At 40.9% G+C, this 22,233-nt stretch overlaps 1 protein-coding gene across 1 annotated transcript in view; it reads right to left on the bottom strand.

Moving 5' to 3' along the window:
• The window catches only part of RNF144A (ring finger protein 144A), a 67,004-nt gene that overhangs the window by 33,634 nt on the left and 11,137 nt on the right, over positions 1-22,233 (bottom strand). The window contains exon 2 of the mRNA XM_082307710.1: positions 15,828-15,917. The gene's annotated coding sequence lies outside the window, so the exon portion shown is untranslated. The remainder of the gene's footprint in view (positions 1-15,827; positions 15,918-22,233) is intronic.

The raw sequence follows: 22,233 nt of genomic DNA, 5'->3' as shown, positions 1-22,233 counted from the left end.
AATTCCAGACAACCCCAACCAGTAAAGCCATGTTCTGTTTTCCAGCAGTATAATAGGCTGCTGTTTTCAGGCATAACTCTTTTCAACACATAACAAACCTCAGCTTGTACAGAATACTGCAGAAAGTCATGTCAACACATAGTCTGTCGTGAACTCTTCAGACCTGGCCTGTAAGTCCTTACACTGGCTAACCATCAACTCCAAGCTCACCATCTCTGTTCTTATCTTCAAGCTATTCCAGGGCCTGAGGCCAGAGGAGATAAAAGACCATGTAAAGGTTTAGAGCACTGTTAGCAACTTCAGTCTCCTGGCCAATATAGCATGTGGGAAACCGGCTCTTTCTTGAGTTGAAACCGAATCATTCCAGGGACTTCGGTCCACCCCACAAATAGCCACTATGCTTCTTTGCTTTATCTTCCTGACTAATACAACACGTATTTTAAATATATATAAATAGCTAATTATATGCACATGTATATATAATATAAAAATACATACATGTATGAAGATTACATTCAAACATCTCAATGCCCAAGAAAAAAGAAAAAATAGAAAGAACAGCTGGTTTCTCACTAAAAGGTACCTGAACAATAGCATTAAGAGTGCAAAAAAAAAATCTACTGGACTGCGTCTGGGACAAGTCACTGAGTTAGAGGAAGTTAAAAAAGTTTTCTTTGCTAGACACCCGGCTAACAATTTTTCTTGTTTGTTTTCCTGAGAAATTGGAATATCATAAGGCAAAAAAAATTTACACAGCTTAGTTTGATTACATCACAGATCATGAAAGATTTTAAATATTAGAAAAGACAGCTGCTAGATCTATGGATGTATATGACGATGTTCCCTATCAAATGCACAGGTGGGTAAAGAGCAAAACATATTATGGAAACAAACAGAAAAAAAAAAGACAGATTTTTAAAGCTCCAGCTTCTAAAGAATTCTACAAATAAACATGCCACAAGCTTGTCTTCTGTCCATGCAGAGGTACCTCAGAGGGCCTACAAAAGCCTAGACACTGCAGCACAGGCATATCACCTAGATCTGAAGCTAGCCAGCATGAATGCAACACATTTTGGTCTGGAGGGAATGAGCCTGCCCATCTCATTTGCTTGCTTTAGGAGTCATCAACCCATTAGATCCTCATTTCATGTATCCCAAAAAATACAGCCACTGAATAATCTGATAGAGCCAAAGATTCTTCCAACATTGCACTTTCCTGTGTTTGTCACCAGCTCTGGTGCTACTGTGGCTTCTCAAAGCACTGCCAAACAGCAGCAACCTGAAATAAACTGGGTGTGGCTGTTATTCAGACCCTAGAGGCAGGGGTGAAAATATTTCAAAGAAAAAAGAAAAATCATTTTACTCCATGTGAAAGAAATTGTTGTACAGACAGAAGGGAAAGAACTGGAAGATTCAAAGGTATGGAGAAAAAAACCCCTGTAATTTAATAAAAAGAAAAAAGGGGTGAGGAAGAAGACAGAGAACACAGGAAAGCTGGGGAGGAATGAGGAGAAAATAGGGGAAAAAGATCTTCCTGGCTGTTCCCAATAGATGTGTATTTTGTTGTACAGAGCACAACAACAACTGAAGTGGAATTCCACTACAACTGAAGTGGAATTCCACTACATTATGCCCCAAACATTCAATATCCCCAAAAGATGACATGAATAAGAGGACAGAGAAGTAGTAATATTAAATAACATTTCTCAGAATTCCATGTCTAATTGATGTTTGCTATCCAAGAGATTATATGAGTCCTGGAGCAGCACAGCAGCTCAAGTGAGACCTGGGAAGTCCTTGCACCATCCCATTTCCCAGCAGTGGAGTCCCAGACCTCTAGCACACCTCAGGGCATTCTCAGTAGCCAGAGAGACAAGGCCTCAAGATAATTTGGAACAGCTAGGCCAAGATGCTACACATTTTAAAAGCATCCTCCTCCATGCTGAGCAGGAAAATTCCATCCTCCATTGCACTGGAGATCTAGACACTGTAGCACAGGTGAATCACCTGGATCCAAAACTGGCATGAATGCAACACATTTTGGTCTGGAGAGATCGAGCCTGCCCATCTGATTTGCCTGTTTTAAGAGTCTGTAGGTGTCTACTTTAGGGTGTGCTGACTATTTTGGCAGTTCTGTGGGCCATACCAACTACAGCTCTGCTACTGGCTACAGGTAACCCAGTTAAGGACCTTCATTTAAAATAGCTTAAATTTCCACCCATATGCCTTGCCCTCTTGATGGTCCTAACTCTCCCACAATGAACAGAGACCAGGGTGAATTGATTAGACAACATCTGTAGGAGGTCTTGAAGTGAGGCAGGATGAAGCCAACCTAAAACAGACTGGTCTTAACCAAAGCCAGTTGTAACTCAAGCATGCAACTTACAGCTGCAACAACCCCCAAACACTATCTAGCAGTGAGAAGTCACTCATGGCTAAATTATTGTCTAGCTTGTGAAGGCAACAGTAATAACAAGGGCACAGACAATTCCACTGCTCTCTAGGGTAACATCTTATTTGATTATTTTCCAGAAACTTGTAAACTACCCAGTCAAAAACAACTGCTTTGCTATGCCTTTTCTCCCATCCCTAACATTTTCCCATGTTTTTATTTTTCTCTTCCCCAACTCATTCCCCCTCCACCCCCTTTCCCTGCTTCCTCCTATTCTTTCCCTGCTCTCTGCTTACAAGGAACTGATGAATTAATACACTCCCAGCTGTCTCCACACTAGCAATAGATCGGTAAGGAGCAGTCTGAGACTTTAACATACCACAAGGTTTTTCCTTTTCCACAGTTGACTCTCTCAGAAAAGTAAGAGCTATGTTTACACAAAACCCAAGTAACACCAAGCTTGAGATATGTGGGTTTTTTCCTTATTGTGGGGGAAGGGAAGACAAAAGCCTTGGAAGCTTAGAGCTAGAAACCACATTTAAAGCTGTGCAAAATTACTGACAAAACGCAAATATGAACAAGGGGAATGGAGCCCTAGTTCTGACTGAAACACTTGGAGAGACCAACTGAGCAATTCTCTCATTTCCACCAGTCAAAATTGTCTTTTTCCTTGCAACTATAGTAAAATGCATGCTTGGTGCACTACCCAGTCCTGTACTTCCATAGCACTTGACAAGTCTCAGATGAAGGAACAAAGCACATGGGATTGAAAAAGCCCACCGCAAACCCTCTTGCCATCTTACACTCGTATACTAACAGTGGAGCTCAGGTTTTAACAACAGCTCACATCATATCTGTAAGACAACATATAAACAAGTACCATCCCTTCATACGCTACGCTTGAACCGCAAAGCAGATGTGCTAATAGCTGAAAACCAAACTTCACCCCACTCTGAATGCTGTTAACTTACCCACAGCTCTCTTTATTCCTGTGACTCAACAACAACTACAAAATTCCAAGCAGATAGCTGTAAGAGGCAGCATTTTTCATAGTTCCCAGTGTGGACAGCGAGTTCCCAGTTTCATGCCTCAGATCTGCCCCTCAGAGATTAGCATGAAGTTCTCCCTTGTTCTGACGAGTTATCTTTCACTAACAATATTAAGAGAGAAGGACCAACAGAGCACATATAGTCAACAGGACTAGGAAAAAAAAATATTGCCAAAGTACAAGAACGGAGAAAAAGCCTTCGTAGAAAGAGCAAAACTTCATAGAAGTTTTTTGTGCAGTAATTACAGCCATCCGGAAAATTACTTTTACTTTTTCCAAAACCATGCCTAAAAACAGCAACTCTAGCTAGAAGTTGAACAGCTTCACTGTAGAAGTAACAGCTTCCATCATACCATATTGCACTGTGCATCAGCTATGACCCAGAACTGCCCCTCTAGTCTTCAGAGGACAAAAAAGTACAGTGTATTTTAATTAGATGTCATGGTATACAAACTCACTCACCATGTCAGTGTGACACACCAGACTAAGCATAAGGAGAAACCTAGGATGGCATTCAGGCTACCTAAGATTGTCACCCTATTGTTAGTGCCTAAAGAAGCAGATTTTCAAAGATAACTGCCTACATTACCTACTCAGTGAGACAAAGGGAAGTGATTTTGAAGGCCTTCAGAGAGAGATTGTGCGTCTAGTACCAGGCACCTCAGCCAAAGGGAAAAAACACTCAAACAGAAAAAACCCACCACATCTTTCTGGAAGAATTCCATCTCCTCACAATAAATCCAATGGCTTGGGCTGTGCAATGGGCTGAATTATGGATCAGGAAGATTCCACACACACCACCCCCCCCACCCCCCACCCCCGCTTCAGTGTTTGAGAGAGAGAAAACTCTGATACAGCCTGCTCAGTACATCCTACAAACAGGATCTAGCCTGATCAACAGTACTAGCTATTCACTGCGTCTCTTAGTAGTGGTACCAAACTTAAAAATGGGTAACAGAGGAAAGATTTGAGAATTCCTGTATCTCTCAAACAGTTAACCCTTCATACCATCTGATGCTCCACATGATAAAAACTACACCTATCAGCTAGGACATTTTACAACAAACTTCTGGCCTGACAAACTTGATGACTCTGGATTCAAATCTCTCTCTGCACACTGTTCAAATTCAGTTGATCATTTCCCTGCATCCTCCTAGAAGTTTTATTTTTGTTGTCTTTTTATCTCCTTTCCTCTACATAATACTGTTGCTCTAATCTCCCCCTGCTTGAAGCAGCCTGCCCTCTTCCCACCACATCTGCATCACAATCCAGTTCTTCAGTCTCACCTCCACTGCACAGTATCCAAAGCAAGGCAGCCCAGGTCAGCCAAACAGGAGAGGTCAGGGTGTTCTATTAGGAAACTGGCTTGGGACAAGTTTTCCTCTTCTCTCTGTGAGAGAAGCAGTTTGCCTTTTTTAAGCAGTGCTACAAATTTAATTATATTATGGCCTGTATTAATATCTCAGCCATGCTAGCCTGGTGAATAAAGTTTTTGTTCCCAAGTTTCCTTTCAGACATAACAGAATTACGTGTTTCAACTACATTTCTCCAAGTCATGTCCCGATGTGACATTCAACCAGCACATGCCTGAGCACAGACCTGTCACTCACATGGGCTAGGGAACTTACAGACAGATTCTTGATACGTAATAACACTCTGATTAGGGGCAGATGTTTAATTTGGTCTGGTATCTTCCTACCTTCTTATTGATGGTCCAGTCAAGTCATTTAGCACAGGCCTTTGAATACCTTCAACAAGCACAATCAAGAGAAAGTTCTTATGTCAGTGTGAACCACTAAGACTGCACACACCAAAAAAAGGATATTCTAGTGATTAGAACATCACCTGATTTATAAGAAACTACTGATAACCTCTGCCTCAAACATACTGCATAACTGAGCAGCTCACACAGTTTAGTCGTGCCTCAGACACATCAGCTGGTACCCACCACATCACATGGGCTAGTGGGTGGATGAGCAGTGCATTAGCTGCCTGAGTGCCTGTTTTTCTTCCCTTCTCTCTCTGCAGAGTAAGAATCAGCATTTGCAGTATTTTCAGAGGTATACTGTATTGGCCTCAACATCAGCGCCAGCTTTAATCCTTCACATTAATATTACTGTTGCATAGTAATGCTTCCTGCTTTGTTGGTGTTCCCCCCCCCCCACACATTTAACATTTGCCGTGTAACACTTGTACCTGTTTACCACAGAAAGCAGAAGCACTGTAGCACCCCATCTGCATGTGACAGAGACCATGCACAACGCCTCCGCAACAGTGAAGGCAGAAAGACCAAAATCGAAGGTTGAAGCGCTCAGGCGTGCAGAGACAGCAGAGAGCATAAGGGTAAGAAAGGAAAGAGCACAGGTTCACCATAGCAGAAACACTCCCTTCAGGGCTCCCCACGCTACAGTTGTCTAGATGGCAACAGACCTTTGTTTTCGGGAACACATGCAGAGAAATGCTATTTCTATTACACACCGCTTTGTACACTTGAGCACAGCTCTTAAAAAAACAAAATCAATAGGTGTTGAGCCTTGGTTTATTACTGCTAGTTTCCATTTAGTTTTCTCCTCTTGCTCATTGATTAACTATAGTAAATTAAGATGCTTTTGGAGCTGGAACTATAGTTTTTCTTTCCTCATTTATAACAAAACCTTAAGAACAAACTACTGGCAGTTCTACATTTGTAAGTGGCTTTCCCTGACAATTAATTCATTTAGCAAGGACCGTATGGAGCTGATTAGGACTTTTTGATTTTTTTAACCTTTAGTATTAGGGAAGAGACTTGACTTTTGAGTTATCCAAACAGAACAGATGTTGAAAATTAAAGGAAGATATCAACCTAGAATAGAATACGCCATCAGAAAAATACTTTAAATAAAGCTTTTCTAACATATCAGCATAGTTGATTTGTACTGCAATAAAAAATAAAATAAATAAAAATAAAAAAATAAAAAAGCATGTTGCCTTACATGTCACCGCATTGTTAGAAAGAGAAAAACAAAGGTATATAAGTCAGTCTCTTACACCTTCTACATACCCACATAATTCAACCTGCTAAAGAGGTTACACCTCAGGTAACAATGAAGCAATGCAAAAACACTCAGTGTGATCAGAGTACTTGACTTTGCTATAGATTTGATATGTAGTGAAAGTGACAGCCTACTCACAAGATAGGCAATGCAAAATGTTAGCAGGCATTTCCTTTTAGCACTCCTAACCCCTTTCCCAACACACACATTGCAACAGGTACTGGCATGTTGGGTATATCCCACACTGCACATTCATAGGAACAGTTTTGGTTTCTGCCTCTGTGCAAGCCACCTGCACCCTGCTCAATCCGTAACTCCTACCTGCTCGTGAGCATAGGCAGGAAGGATACTGAAACACAGCCCTTGCTGCATGCTTCTTGTGGGTCACAGTGCTGACCTGCTTACTAGCAAAGAACATGCTGGGCACAGGGACAGAAAACATACTTATTCTTCACAGTTTCCCAGCAGAGAGATCTGGCAGGCAGCATGAAGTGAGAAAAATTTGCATAGGCTTATTCTGGCAAGGAGGCAAACATTTCTAAGGCAGCCTAAGTTTGCACTTATCATTCTAGGGGTTTGTAAAGAGCAGCTTTAAAAACAAAACAGTCAAACAGAGCTTTCTTCAGTGAGTCTTGATGTTTTTTTAAAGGAAGTTAACATTACCAGAATTAAGTTATCTTGTTTCCATCTTTAGGAAGTAAAATAAAGCAGCAACAGTTATTTAAAGCACTGATATACACAATATATTCCCTAAGCCACTTCATAAAATGAGCTCCTTCCACAAGTCCAAGTGATCAGTCCATTAAAGGTGACTAAAGTTTGTCCCACAAAAGCAATACCCAGGAAACTGCTAACAGCTCTTTAAAGATATGCTTCTACCTATCCAAAACATCTACTTCAAGCCTCTCACCTTGGAGACCAGTTATGTCTGAAAAAATCTTTTCAGAAACTTGACAGATACTCAGATGGTTGCTCTGCACTGTCACAGCCAGTTTATTAACAGGAATCAAACGAACTACCTTAAACACTAAGTCAGGTCTCACTTCATACTGAATACCACACCCAGAATACGGTCAGTATCACCCTCAGAGTGCAAACTCCTCTGTGGGAAAGAGATTTTACTTTTTCTTTTATGTTTGCAAGAGTGCATGCTGCAGTGGACCACGTTTCAGAAGTTAACATCAAAGCAAAGTTATAAAACAATTCAGCTAATATTAATACCCTTGGTACTATGTTCTGTGCCTTAGAAGTGGATGAGTAGCTGAAGTTAGTGGACAACCATTTTCTCCAGACCCACTTGGGTGTCAGGAAGTATCTTTGCAACGGTATTTGAGCAGTTCTGACTCCTGTAGCTTCCTCCCTTCTGTATGCAGCCTAAAAAAGCAGAAGCAATCACGTCAACCATTGAACATTATTTCAGTGTTAAAAAATAAAGCAGAAAAGCCTTAGTAAGACAAAATTCTACTGGAAAAGTTACTAAAAAGGCTGAATTAAAAATGGTAGTTAAAGATACTCTACACTTTCCAGAGGCCACGTGTTGAACATTTTAGATAGTAGGAATCTTTCCAAGTTCAACTCGTGCTTTCCCAAACCAAACAAGGCATAAACCACAGAAGCCTGCCCTCTTTTCAGCTTCTGGGAAGATCACAGATGAGGTCGTTCATTATGGTCCCAGCCAAGTAACATGGTACACACACCCCACACCCACACCCCCCAGCTCTTGAGACATACCCCACTATTTAAAGGGAATCCACTGTACTAGGAAATGAATCTTTTTTGGTAAGTTCTGTAATTGTTACTTTTTCATATTTACTTTAATGGTCACTATAGTGTTTTATGTTAAGTAGACCGTGAAAGATCAGCCACAGTGGTCTGACATACCAGTTTAAAATAGAGACATTTGGAAAGGAATTGCTCCAGAGGTTCTAAACTAAAAAACATGGATTGCAACCCACTGCTTAAAATTAGCTTTTGTGGTTTGTTTTTAAGATATTCCTAGTAACAAACTCAATCTGATTGCTCTCTCTTGGTTGACTTTATTGCACCTAGCAATCTAGGAGGCCAATAATAGAAATTTCATTTAAAATATGGCTATTAATGTTCCTAAAGATAGCCTATTACATGAGTAAGCTGTGTCACAGGCCTGAAGTCATCCTCTAGATTTTTTTTTTTTTTTTTTTAGTCAAAGGACAATAAGTGCTTGGCTAGGAGTTAAAAACTCTACATGCTTTTAGGATTAGTTTGTCAATATTAAAACTAGACAGGAAGAAAACTTTCAGAGGGAAGGAACTAACCCCTGGAATGTCTTTGAATTCCTATTCAATATTTAACGAAGAGACACACACACACACACACCCCCCCTCGTCAAAGAACAAGTGTTTAACCATCAAAGGTATCCCGCATTCTTTTCTGAAATCCTTGGTTAACCTACATTGTCTACTAATACAGTATTTTGCCCTAGTTAACTGGCAAAGGCAGACCTTTAGTTTCTTTCCAGCAGGAAACCAATTAAATAGATTCAAGGGCAAAGCAGTGCTACTTTAAAAACAAACAAGAGGGAGGAGCACAGTAGCTGGCTGCTGCTTCTCCAAAAGAGTTGGAACCAGCCGTTTGTTTAAAAATTGGAGACACAAGGGCAGTGCATCTTCTTTACACCGGTCAGCACAAATGGTAGCAAGAGCGTTGCAGCTTGAACGAAAGTGCTTGGTGGGCTCCAGATCTCATTTAGGTGGGAAGGGCCAGAGCAGTGTAGGAAGACCCCACAAGGCAACAGAAGATGGGAAATTCAGGGTTTCTTTCATCCGTACCGAACTCTGTTCTAAATGGAGAATAGGGAGGATTTTGCACCAGACCTACTGCACCAGCTGTAAGCCAAGGCAATGATACATAAACTTTAAGCCTCTGAAGTCACACAGTTGAGTTAATGGGGAGTTTGGGAATATCACTGACAAAGCAACTAGGTCAGTAACTACTGGCACATTTGTAGTCCATCCATACTTTAAGAGAACGAAAAACCCAAACCTCACTAATGAAGATCTACAGAAGACAGTGAAAATGAGGACATGCAAACCAGGAAACATCCAAATACAAGATTTAAAAACATATAAAGCATAAGCTGACCACATGGGGCTTCTGACTATGTGGTTGTTAGCAAATCAATAAAAGTAACTAACCATCTGTAAAAATGCCTGATAAAGATAAAAAAAATCAGTAGAAAAAAATAATCACAAAGCAATATAAAAGGAACCAATTATGGTCACAGAAAAATAGCATTAGAGTGAGAATTCAGGCTGCTGGGCAGAGACATCTTCCCCTAGGCACTGGTCAGCAATACAGGCTCTTACACTTGGGCACAACACTTCAATACTGAGTGACAAACTGGACTTCACGTCTAACCATAGGTTTAAATCAACTGAGCTGGGTTGAGGAGGATGCACCAATACCTGCTAGTGACCTGAAATAACCAGGAGGCCTGGGTTCCTGCAAAGCCAGCAGTGGTCAGAGACTTAGCAGATGGAAAAAAGCAGGCAAAGTGGTATGTAGTGCAGAAGGCAATATAATTATCCTGTGTCACAGGCAGTTTGTACTCTCCTGCCTTCTCTACTAATACTCAAAATGAAATGTTTTCTTCTGGGGAGATTGGCTTTATGTTTTGGTTAAAGAAAGCGTGGTTGAAAAGTGGGTGTTGTGCTTGGAACACAGCAAGCGGTGAGGTTTGAGAGGGCTCCAAGTTCCTGGAGAAGTTCCTTCCACAGCCCCTGAGAAAACTACTTTGCTTGTGCCTGTGACAGACCAGCAACCAGCCTGCTTCTTCCTCAGCCTTGGGCTCTAGTCCTTACAGAAATGGGAACCAGCACCTCAGGGACATTAGAAGGACTACTGATTAACAAGGCAAGCTGTAAATCAGCCTTTTACCACGGTGGTAAAGTAAAGGGATGAAGCTGACAGATCCCCTCTGAGATGCAGAGCTCTTTGGCAGCTTCAGTTCTGGCAGTTCTTATCCTGAAGGATGGTTTCAAAGCAACCTGCAAATTTTATAGGAAAGTGAAACTGGATTGAGACATGCAGAAAGCAAGCCAGAATTAAAGAAAGAAGCTCAATTTCTAGCTATTGGGGACAGGGGGAGAAGATTCAGTGATACAGAGATGAAAGCAAACACAGAGAGAGCTATTGATCCCTGTTGGGACCAATATACTAACAGGAGAATCAAAAACTGATCAGAGATAAAATTAGAGGCCCCTTTGTAATGCCTGAGTCTAAGGGGCAAGAAAATTTCTCAAGTACTGCTGTAATTATTTCTGTAAGTTGCATTCAAAAAAGTAGAAAAAGTGGAAGTTGTGCTTGTGAAAACTCAGGAACTGACTTTGTTATGCAGCGAGACCCTTTTGCACAAGACAGATGATTGCTACAAGGACTGGTATGCAGTGGTTGCCTAACTCTTCTCTACGACGGTCAAAATACACAACAGCAGGAAAGTGTCTTGATTTGTGCCTCTTTCCCTACTTTGTTGATTGCCAGTACATTCCAGCACATTTAAGTACTGGAATCCTACTGCTTTTCCTTATTGCTTTATGCATCTACAGTAGTCAGTGTCCTCTAGTCCCTTCACAGTCACGGAACAGGAGAAAAAAATTAACTATCCCTAACTCCACTGACTCTTCCAACCCTGTCTTAACAGAAAAGTTATACAGAATCTGGAACAAACTATTCAGCTGATTTTACATATACACAGAAACTGTTAAAAAAGTGAACATTTGCAGCCAAATTTCAGTTCTACAGACTGCAAAAGGAGGGAAGATATAACTCCCGTTTAGTTTTTGGCATATGGTACAACCCCAAAACCTCTTATTCAATCTGAACTTACTAGAAACTAATACTGGGTTTAAAAACAAACGAAAAAAACCCAGCAACAACAACAACAAAAAAGTCTATGGTATTTGAAATAAAACCCCAGAAATGCAACCTACAGCTATTTATTTCAATTGGATGCTAAGTTCTTCTGTTGTAGTAGTGAGACATTCAGAACTAAGAATTAAAAACCTTGAAGACTGAGAAGCCCTTGCCTGGTTAAAACCGCTCCATTTTGCTCTGCACAAGCCACAGACCTGCACATAAAAACCAGGCAAACAAAGGAATGCAGATGGCTCTAGAATTAAGCTGATGTAAGTTACTTTAAAAACTTTGCTTACAAAAAAACCTAACATGATTTCCCACCTTCAAACCTTTCTTTGCTGCTGGGGGAGATTTTTTTGTGGACTAAAGCCAATAAATAGGTTTAATTTTACATCCTGTTACATGAACTATAATTAAAAACAAACTTTACTTTGTGGCTGTCACCACACAATGAGTTTGTCATCTTTGCAGTGTGATTCGTCCTTTTTGTCACAGGCTGAAAAAAACACTACTGGACTTTTGTAGGCAGATTATATTTACATCTTTACTAAATTTCATTTTACCTATCAAAGTTTTCTATGTTGGACTGAGCCAAGCTATGCCTTTGGCTACTGCTACAAGACATAATAATAATAATAATAATGCAAATTATGAATGTGTCACTGGAGCCAGATCATCCGTACTGCACACTTATCACTAAATTATGGTACTCTGACTCAGTTATAGAGGTCTCAGCTGCCATTAGGGTTACAGACAGATGCTTAGAAAACATTATCTTTATCTGAAGCAAAGCCAAAATATTTTGATTGCTTCCTTCCACAGCAAAATGAAACATTATAACTATTTTAAGGTTATAAACAATGAGACAGAAATAAACAACTCCATAAGAAAGCACCACAATTTCAAGCCAACACTAGATCATTAGAGAAGAATTTTGCCTTTTACTGGCAAACTGACTTTCCCCATCTGCTGCCTTCTCTCCTTACTAATGAGCAGGAGCAAGCTATGTCTATGAAAGCATCTCTAAAGGTGATGAGACGCACAAGCTTTTCTCCAGATGCTTAGGAAAGATCAATGAGTTCTGCCACCATATTCACTATCACACTGACAGGACTGCTGGGCTCTTGCCTGCTAGACAAGGAAAAATCAGAGGGCAACACTCCTCTGCTTTGTATTAATAGTCTGAACTATGTATGGTATGTTCTTGTTCATTACGCAAATACCTCATGATCATTCGTATGCCACAAATATTTTCCAATACAGACCTCTGCCAGGATATGCTCCATTTCAGTAATCCTTCAGAGCCATTTCAGTGAAATAGCGTTGGCGGGCAGCAGAAAGATTCAAAAACTCAAGGCACATTTCAGTTATGTATGTGCACGATATGTCAGAGCTGCTCTCACATCGATCACAGAAGTCTAGGAAAGATCGTAAAAGCCCACAGTTGTTTCACATTTGCCAGAACAATGACACTAAACTGAAGTTTCTACTTCTTTAAGGAAAAGTAAAAACAAAGACCAGCTCTGCATGCTTTCCCAAGAAAATGGACACAGGTCCTGAGAGTATTTTATGCACAGCTTTCCCCTTATATTTCAGAAAGGGAACATGGTGCCTGGAGAGGTTTGAGAATCTTTAGAAGCACCTCAGCAGAAAACTAAACAAACAGAGAAGTGTGAACAAGCTGCACTGCTGATAAGAACATGGTAGGGAATGGGTGCAGAGGCAGACCACTATGCCTGAAGGCATGCGACTCTGGGGGAGAGGGATGGAAAGCTGATCTCAGGGAAGAGGGCTAACAGACCTTGGCTTATTTACCTTTGCATATGGAGATCCAGAAGAGATACGGTCACTCCCTGAAAACATATAGGATCATAGAATGGTTTAGGTTGGAAAAGACCTTTAAGATCACCAAGTCCAACTGTTAGCCTAGCACCACCAAGTCCACCATTAAACCATGTCCCTAAGCACCACACCTACCCGTCTTTTAAATACCTCCCGGAATGGCGACTCAACCACTTCCCTGGAGAGCCTGTTCCAGTGCCTGACTACCCTTTCGGTGAAGAAATTTTTCCTAATATCCAATCTCAACCTCCGCTGGAACAACTTGAGGCCATTTCCTCTCGTCCCATCACTTGTTACTTGGGAGAAGAGACCAACCCCCACTTCGCTACAACCTCCTTTCAGGTAGTTGTAGAGAGCAATAAGGTCTCCCCTCAGCCTCCTCTTCTCCAGGCTAAACAACCCCAGCTCCCTCAGCTGCTCCTCATAAGACTTGTGCTCCAGACCCTTCACCAGCTTCGTTGCCCTTCTCCGGACACGCTCCAGCACCTTGATGTCCTTCTTGTAGTGAGGGGCCCAAAACTGAACAAAGTACTCGAGGTGCGGCCTCACCAGTGCTGAACACAGGGGCACTATCACCTCCCTGGTCCTGCTGGCCACACTATTCCTGATACAAGCCAGGATGCCATTGGCCCTCTCGGCCACCTGGGCACACTGCTGGCTCATATTCAGCCAGCTGTCAACCAACACCCCCCAGTCCTTTTCTGCTGGGCAGCTCTCCAGCCACTCTTCCCCAGCCTGTAGCGTTGCATGGGATTGTTGTGACCCAAGTGCAGGACCCTGCACTGAGCCTTGTTGAAGCTCATACAGTGGCCATCTGCCCATCAATGTGATGGGCACATGATGCAGGCTAATGTATATCACGCAACAGGAGAGGAATTATTTAAGCTAAAAAGACATCACTGACCACAAGGACAGACATGTATAAACTTGCCATTGCCCATTTATTATAGAAACTTTCTTCAAGTTTTAAGTATCAGAGATGCATTATATGTTTCTATTACAGCTTTCCAAAAGTAGGGGCAGCAGAAATACTGATTACTTATAAGCTGAAAGTTTATGAAAGGAATTACACCATCTACAGCCCAAACTCTGAGAGACCCCAGAAATCCTTTCCACTTCTCTATATTTAAATTTTAAATCAACTAGTTAAAATAAAAAGAAAGCAATGGAACTGTAAAATTGGTTTTTGAACCTCACCTTGCTTTTTAAGCAAGGGATACTGAAAACAATAGTCATTTCAGTTTTAAATTAAATTTAATCTCTTCCTTTTTTCCCCATTTTGTTTTTCTGCTAGTAAAAAAAAGATATGACAAAAAAGGTTTTTTCACTTAGTACTAAAAAAGTGAGCAGAAAAACCTCCAGATGAAAAATATTTCAATGAGCTTTACAATCAAACAGTACTTCTTTACACTGAGACATGTTACTCAAGCTTAGCATACAGCTTGTTACATTAAATCCTCAATACTTAAATTTAAGCCTATGAGGGCATTGGCTGTTTTCCTGTGATCAGAAAGAGTCAAGCAAGAACATCATTACACTTTGATAATTAAGCCAAGAACATGAGTTTCAAAGGAAAGGAGAAAAAAAAAAAAAATTAAAAGTCTTCCAGTCTGTAAGTATATGACTTTTCAATACTATTTCCAGAAGATGCATGCATGCATGAGTGGCATTGCTTGGAAATGGAAAGCTACCAACAGCTAATCACGAGCTCAGGCAAATGAAGAATCTAAAAATGTCATTATTTCTGCATATAGCCATGTATTAGAGCAAGCATAATGCAGTACTTCCAGCTCTAGTGATATTTACAGGGTGATCTTTTCCAAACCGCAAACAGAGAAATGGACAGACTTTAATTATTTAAGTAGAATTTTTACTGCCTTCTAGAAGACAAGATAAATATGTGCTACTTTTTTTTTTTTTGATTGACTGGAAATGCATTTATCAAATATATCAACAATTTGCTATGGCATACATATAGATCTGTAGCCATCTCAAAAAGGAAATCACTTCTTTATTATCTCACTTCCTCATCGGGAGTATGGATTTACTACTGTTTAAAACTGAAAATGTAGTATTGTGGGACATTAAACTATTAAATCAAGGACAATATATGAAAGCAAAACAGGCTCTGTTAGAGAGCTAAAGATACATATTATATATATGTTATATAGAGATATAAAAACAAAAGCCTAGTGAACCTATTTTAGGTAGTACCGTAAAACTGTGGTTCAAAGCCAGTTATCAAACTGCACCAAAACAAGTCTTTCTCTCTGCACCTTGGACTTTGCTAGGAAGTTAACTAGAATGCAGATTTTATTGTTTTCCTACATTTAATTGGTAAATGAAGCAGCCCTTTTCATTCTAGAGCTCCATAATTAAAAGCAAACTTTGACAAATTCCCTCCTCTGTAGTAGTTTGGGCTATGTGGTTTTGATTTTTATAGGGGAACACAACAGCAATTGCAAAGACTATAAAATCCATTTCTGAGGCATTCCCTACCCGCCTCCCCCCCCCCAGCTCCTGCTGGCATAAGAGTCCCATGAAAGAGTGGCTGCATTGGAAACTGCATCTGTCTGTGCCCAGGCCAAGTGTTGTCAAGACAGTCAATGCAAACGCCTACCACAACAATCTCTCCTTTGTCAGTCACAGGGATCCCATGAGAAAGCACCAACCAGGCTAGGAATTTGGCTCAAGGTAGTGTCAGACAAGCCTGAAAAACAAAAAATAAGGGTCAGACTTTATTTAGATTGACTGTATAAAACCGGAACTAACAGCTCCATTCTTGTCAATGAGCTTTCAAAATTGGGTGGTGGCACAAGTGGCCTTAGTGCAGGAAGACAAAAATCAGCTCTTAACCCTTTCTACTCACTGCACTTACTGGCTCAGTTTGTACTTATCAGCTTGGGAAGATTAGTCCCATCACACAAGAGACAATTTTTTTTTTTTAATGCAATGGATTTCCAAGCCTGAAAAAAATACATTTTACTATCATCTTACATCGCTGCAGCCCCCATGACCCAGAACTTCAGGAAAAGACACTCTGAAGGATCACAAATTGTATCCAGCACTAGGTTCAGGGACTTCTTATGTACAAAACCAACAGTGAGCTACAACTTTCCACGCACTTCACAAAGCATTTCTAGAAACTGTACCAGGAAAACATACATACAAACCCACATGCAAAGCCCAACACTTTGAGCAAAATCAGTCTGTAGGCAGAGCATTTTAATAAATGTGATGAGATGCCAGGGAAGAGGAGGAATTCAGAACACAGCAGTTGGCAGGAGTCCTACTTTCACTTCAAGCTATTTCCCATTTTCAGATTTATTCAACAGTTATTTCTGAGAGAGAATTTCTGAGCTCAGCTCCTTTCCAGTGAATACTCAGAAAACCTATATCCCCCAAACTGAGTATGTATATTTTTAGCATAAAACCTGTCCTTTATTCAAATCTAAAAAAAGGCAGCTTTGGAATCAGTTTATAGCCAAACATGCAAGACTCTGGTCTTCCTTATTCATCTTAAGTTTTAAGAACATGCTGTTTAAAAATAGTTGTAATTATCAAGGCATGCATTAACCTTTGGAACTTCTAAAAATGAACATTTAATTTCTGCAACATTCTCATCCTCCACTCTCTTATATCCATTTAGAGAGATGTGATATGGAAAAAAATATCTACTACACTTTTAGAAGAAAGAAAAATAAACAGTAGGTAAAGGAATGGCCTGACAGCTCAGGCAACCTTTACTTGAACAAGCTCAGATATATGCGCACTGTAACATTTTAGGCTACTGATCAGTTATTCAACCAATAGTTATGTCACCAAAAAGACATTCTCTCCTCCCTTCTTGCACATCCTCCTCACTTCAACCTTCCCCTCCTACTTGCTTCTTTGCCACAAATTCTGCTTGAAAATTAGGAAATCTGACAAAACTGTGTTATTACCCTCTTCCCACATTCTCTTGACATTTTAGGAGGGAAAAAAGTGACAAACAAAAATCTATTTTCATTACAGTATATCTGCTTGTAAAACAAAACTGCTATCTGCAGCTTAGGGTCAGAAGGACCATTGGATCCGTTAGCTTGTTAACCTGAACACCACAAATTATTACCCATTTCCCAAGTACCCTAAAAGCAAGACAAGTAACTTGTACATGGCTAACAAATACCACCCGGGCACATGACCTGCCTTGGGCAGGGCACCTCAAGAGATCCACCACTTTCTGTAATTGTGGGAAGGGCAATTTACTGGTTTGAAGAGCTGTAGCCATTCACCTTCTTTCCATTTAAACTTCAGCCACTGGTTCTAGTTATGCCTCTCACTCTCTAAATGGGAGGAGGAAGAAAATAAAAAAAAAAAAAAGGAAGGTAAAAGAAATTTAGTACAGGATACTTTCTTGTCAAGGCAGCTAAAATGCTCAGTCTCTTCTCATACTGTTGGGGTACGGTTAGTTTTTAAGCTGCCTGTAAACTCCTTTCCTACAGCTCTACTACGGATGTTTTCCAGCTCTTCTGCCAGCCCTCCTTCTTCTTTAGCACAAAACTTGTCCTGGCCAGTACTCTCAGTCATTGCATCAGCTTCATCCGACTCAGGCATCTCCTGACCTCTTTTTTTCCTCTTAAAATCTTGCCCTTGCCAGCACCTCACCCAGCATTGCACTAACTGCTCCACCAGCACTGCCTTCCTGGGGCCCTCCCTCCCACTTGGGTCTTTCAAAGGCAAGAGGGATCCTGAGGAAACAATTCCCTCTATCAGTGGTGTTTGTCTCTCCTCCTGTTTGCTCCTGGGCAATCTCTTCCAGCCACAAAAATTCAGTTATCCTCTCTACAGAGGGACCTCACAGATCTACTTCCTATTCCAGGCCCCCCTCTCCTTATCCAAACTGGAAATTTCAATCCTCCTCTCTGACATTTCCTTGGAGATATCCAGCTACTAGGTTAAGCTCTACAAAGAGCCAGACAAACCTCTTATCTCCCCTCCCACACAAGGCTTTCCCAAGAGGCTCTTCCTTGATTAGCCAGCATCCTGCGAGTCCCCCAGCCTGCAGACTGATCATGATATTCAACAAGAACTTGTACATCTAAATCCTGTAGAAAGAACACACATAATATACATAAAATGCAGTCTTTTCCTTCTGATCTGTCAGACAACTAAAATGCTCATCCAGGCACTCAAGATCTTCCTCCTTTTCTTGTGCTTCAGCCAAGAAAATTTGACTTTGAGAAGTATTTCTGAAGGAACATAACCAATGGTCATCTCCCCTGCATGCCGCCTTGCCATTTTAACCGTTTTTCGCTATTTAATTCACTTAAAAAACCCGATCTCCTTCTCCATAATTTTAATAACCTTCTCAGGCTGTTTTCTCTAGATAATTTTTTTACCAGTCTAAGAGCCAGCTGCCTACTTCTGATCAGCTGGTGACATCGTCCTCCATCACCAACAGAGCAATCTGTCTCACAGAGATGGACCTGACAGATCAATCCATCTGACCTATTTTAGACATTTGTCTTTGGATGAGATAAAGTCTGTCCTAAAATTATATGGAGAGGGATCCAATAATTACAAATAAGACAAATGCGGGGGGAAAGCTGCTTACACCCCACCCTTTCCACTACCAGGAATTTTTTCAGCACTAAATTCTTGTGGCTCTTTTTCTATACTTCCTGCAAGTTTTCAAGACTTTTTAAACATGTGAAAACTAGGACTAGGTACAGAATTTGGGTATTGCTATCATTAATACCGTGCAGAGAGAAAAATATTTCTTTTATAAATCCCATCAGCCAAGGATTAATTAGCCCTCTCTCCTCCCTCTGCAACAGTGCACTCAAAAGTTATCCAATATGATCCCTAATACCTTTGCAGAGTTGCTGCTTTCCAGGATGCAGTCTCCCATGCTACAGATGTGCAAAAATCTTGTCACTGAGTAATCTGACTGCATTCAGCCACACCCTGCATACCTACCTTTGGTTTTACTCATCAAAAAGAAAGAAATAATTCTTTGTGACTGCTTACTTACCATTAAAATCTGGGAATGACAGACTGGTAAACAGCATAATCTGTTGGGTTTGTTTTTTTTTTTTTTTAAGCTTCTGTCTTACAAATGAAACTGTTAAATGGTGTCTGGTCTAGGCCCAGTCCTTCTGGAGCATCTTGATTCCCAGTTTATTTCCCACAGACATCTACTTGTTTATATTTCGCAGTCAGCTGCTACTCCATTCACCCGGCGTGCTTTTGCTGACGTGCTATAATGGTTTTCCCAACAAGAAAGCTCTATTGTACAGAGCCACAAGCTGACAGGCAGAATTAGGAAGCCTGTGTCAGGCTCAGCACAGGACCAGTGACAGATGCTGAAAGAAAGGCTCTGGGATCTGCTCTATCTTTGTATGACAGCCCATGGTTCATCTGTTTTTTGTGCCAGCCAAGAGTAGCTAGGAGGCATGAATGGCCGTGAAACTCATCTCCCTCCACTTCATCCTGTCAGAGCTGATGCTGCAGCTCACAGCCCCACAGCCACAGGGTCCAAGGAGGAAAGCTTAAGGACACATAGGAAAAAGGATGAAGTTTGACGGGTTATATGCACAAGAGGGAATTTCAGCCTTGGATTCTCACCTCCACTTATGGTGCTGACAACGTGTGATTATGCAAAACACGATGTCCTCACCAGCCTCCTTAGCCTTGTCAGGAGGCTGCATTTCATACAGTCCTACCCTGTCACCCCTACAGAAAGACAGAAGAACTGCAGGGTGAAAGATGAGATCCCTTGGCAGCGACAGCTCCCACAGGAGCCAGGGACACAACGTACTCGTCAAGGGAAGTTCTGCTGTGCAAGGTATTTACATTCCGCAACCAAACCAAAGTCCTGTGATCCCCACACCAGAGAGGTTACACAGAGTTACATCTTGAAACACTTAAGCAGAACTTAAGTGTACAGTTTAGTGAAGAGAGAAGCACATACAAGCTTTGGGTAAAGCTCCTTGCTGCTCAGTGTCAGCCCAACTGCTGTCATTCAAGCCAGGAGGTGAAATTCCAATGGACACCCTGGAGCAGAGTCTGAAGCTACCCACCCACCACAACTCTTCCCTCCTTCCCTCGGATTGACATATCCCACGTCATTTTCTCTTGGCGTTATTCTGGTTACCACAGCTGAACAGTTATTCATCTGGCTGGTTCATGACAATAAGGTACTTTTTATCAGATCAGAGTGGGAAGCTCTTTAAAGGCTTTTTACAGAAAGCAGCTACATGATTTCATGAAGATCGAAAAACTCAAAGCATAGTGATAAAAGGTATTTAATAGATCCATTCATACTAATACATGAGATACCGTGTGCTGAAAACGCTGAAATATATTACATTTCTAACATGATAGGCCAGAAGATTTAATTACTAGCTTTGCTTTGAACCTGACAGCTATTAGTACTCTACTAACTCCTGGATGCACTTGCAAAAGAAGCCTTGTCATTTTAGATTTGTAAGAAGAGGTGGTCTTAACTTAGATTTAACTACCAGGTTTTCTACAATATGTACAATAGAACAGCACACACAACTAAGCCTTCATGAGAAGACAACTCCACACACACACATACCTCCTCATTAAAAAGTTGGAATGGAAAATTGCTTCCCTGTATTTATTTTTCCCTCCAGTGAAGAACAAACAAAATGAAATCAGCATTTCATATTTATCTTACTGGAGAAGGTTTTGTAATCCTTCCAGATGATCTTCAAATGCAGTAAAGTTGACAAAATACTGTATGGATTCCCATAAAAAGGGAGATGTAGACATATCATACCACTTTGAACAGTCTTAATATTGTGTAGGGGAAAAAATGCTTCTTCCATGTGGCTTGCTAGTCTAGTTTCTTAAGGAGAAATATTAAAGTAATTGACTATGATTTGGAAGGAAGAGCCAAATGGTATAAAAAAGGCTGAATTTGGGGAAATTTCTATCCATACCTCAGACATATATGAGAAAGTAAATCCATTTTTTAGTTCCTCCATTTGCAAATATTTTTTAAAGCTATTGTTCACTTAAAGTACTAAAGAAAAATTAAACAGGAGTCTAAGGGCAGGTTCAGCCTGACCTAGAATTCCACACAGATTTAACCTGACCTCATTTTGACAGTCAGTCACAAAGGGACCAGAGAAGTTGCTGCTCATCTCAGGTACTTGGAAACACACAAAGAATTTGACTGGAAAAAAGGTAGGTTGTTTGGGTTTTTTTTGTTGGTGGTGTTTTTTTTTTTTAATGAAGGGAATTTTTATTTTATATGCCCTACATTCACACTCCTACAGTCCTGAAGTGCCTACATTCCCCCTTGAAACTTGAGCACACAAGAGACTGGGTGAAGAAGAATACATGGGTCAACTCCTTTCGGACTACAAATTGTCCACATAACATGCAATAGAGGTACAGAGGTTAACAGAGGTACAACTGTATTTCATATAGTCTACAGCCAGATTGACAGACTTGGCAATAGTTTGATCACTGCTGATTAGCAGTGAGCTACACAGCCAAAACAGAGGCAAAAAAGGAAGCAAGAAGAAATGGATGGAACAGTGTTATCACTATAGGCATACACTCCCTATATCCCCAGAACTTTGTGGGGGTACCCTCCCTACTCCTGTTGGATTAGAGCTGTACAGTGACTGCCAGTGCTCTTCCCCTGTATTGTATCAGCACATTGACCAAAGGCGCTGTGTCAGTTAAAGAGAGGACTATGGTCCTTTGATGGAAAAGGGAGTTGCATATGCAGTTTATCTTCCATTTTCTGCCTCAAGTTTACCATGTAGCCTCAAAACCAAGCCAACCAGCCAATACCCTCCTACACACACAGGAGAATATAAGGAGAGAGCATAAAAGGAGATGGAAATGATCCAAACAAGAATTGTCAGGAAGGAAAATACAGCTCTGTATACAGGGTACACAGCCCCTTCTCTGTGTACACTGTTAGTCATTTATAGCACGGCATGCAAGGCTGTAACTCATAACACCACAGTAGTCAAAGGCCCCCATTCAGCCTGGCTGCC

Source organism: Platalea leucorodia (assembly GCF_965183815.1).
Source record: "Platalea leucorodia genome assembly, chromosome: 3".
In the NCBI taxonomy this organism is placed as follows: domain Eukaryota; kingdom Metazoa; phylum Chordata; class Aves; order Pelecaniformes; family Threskiornithidae; genus Platalea; species Platalea leucorodia.
Note: the sequence above shows the minus strand (reverse complement) of the source record. Positions and strands in the feature narration are given on the sequence as shown.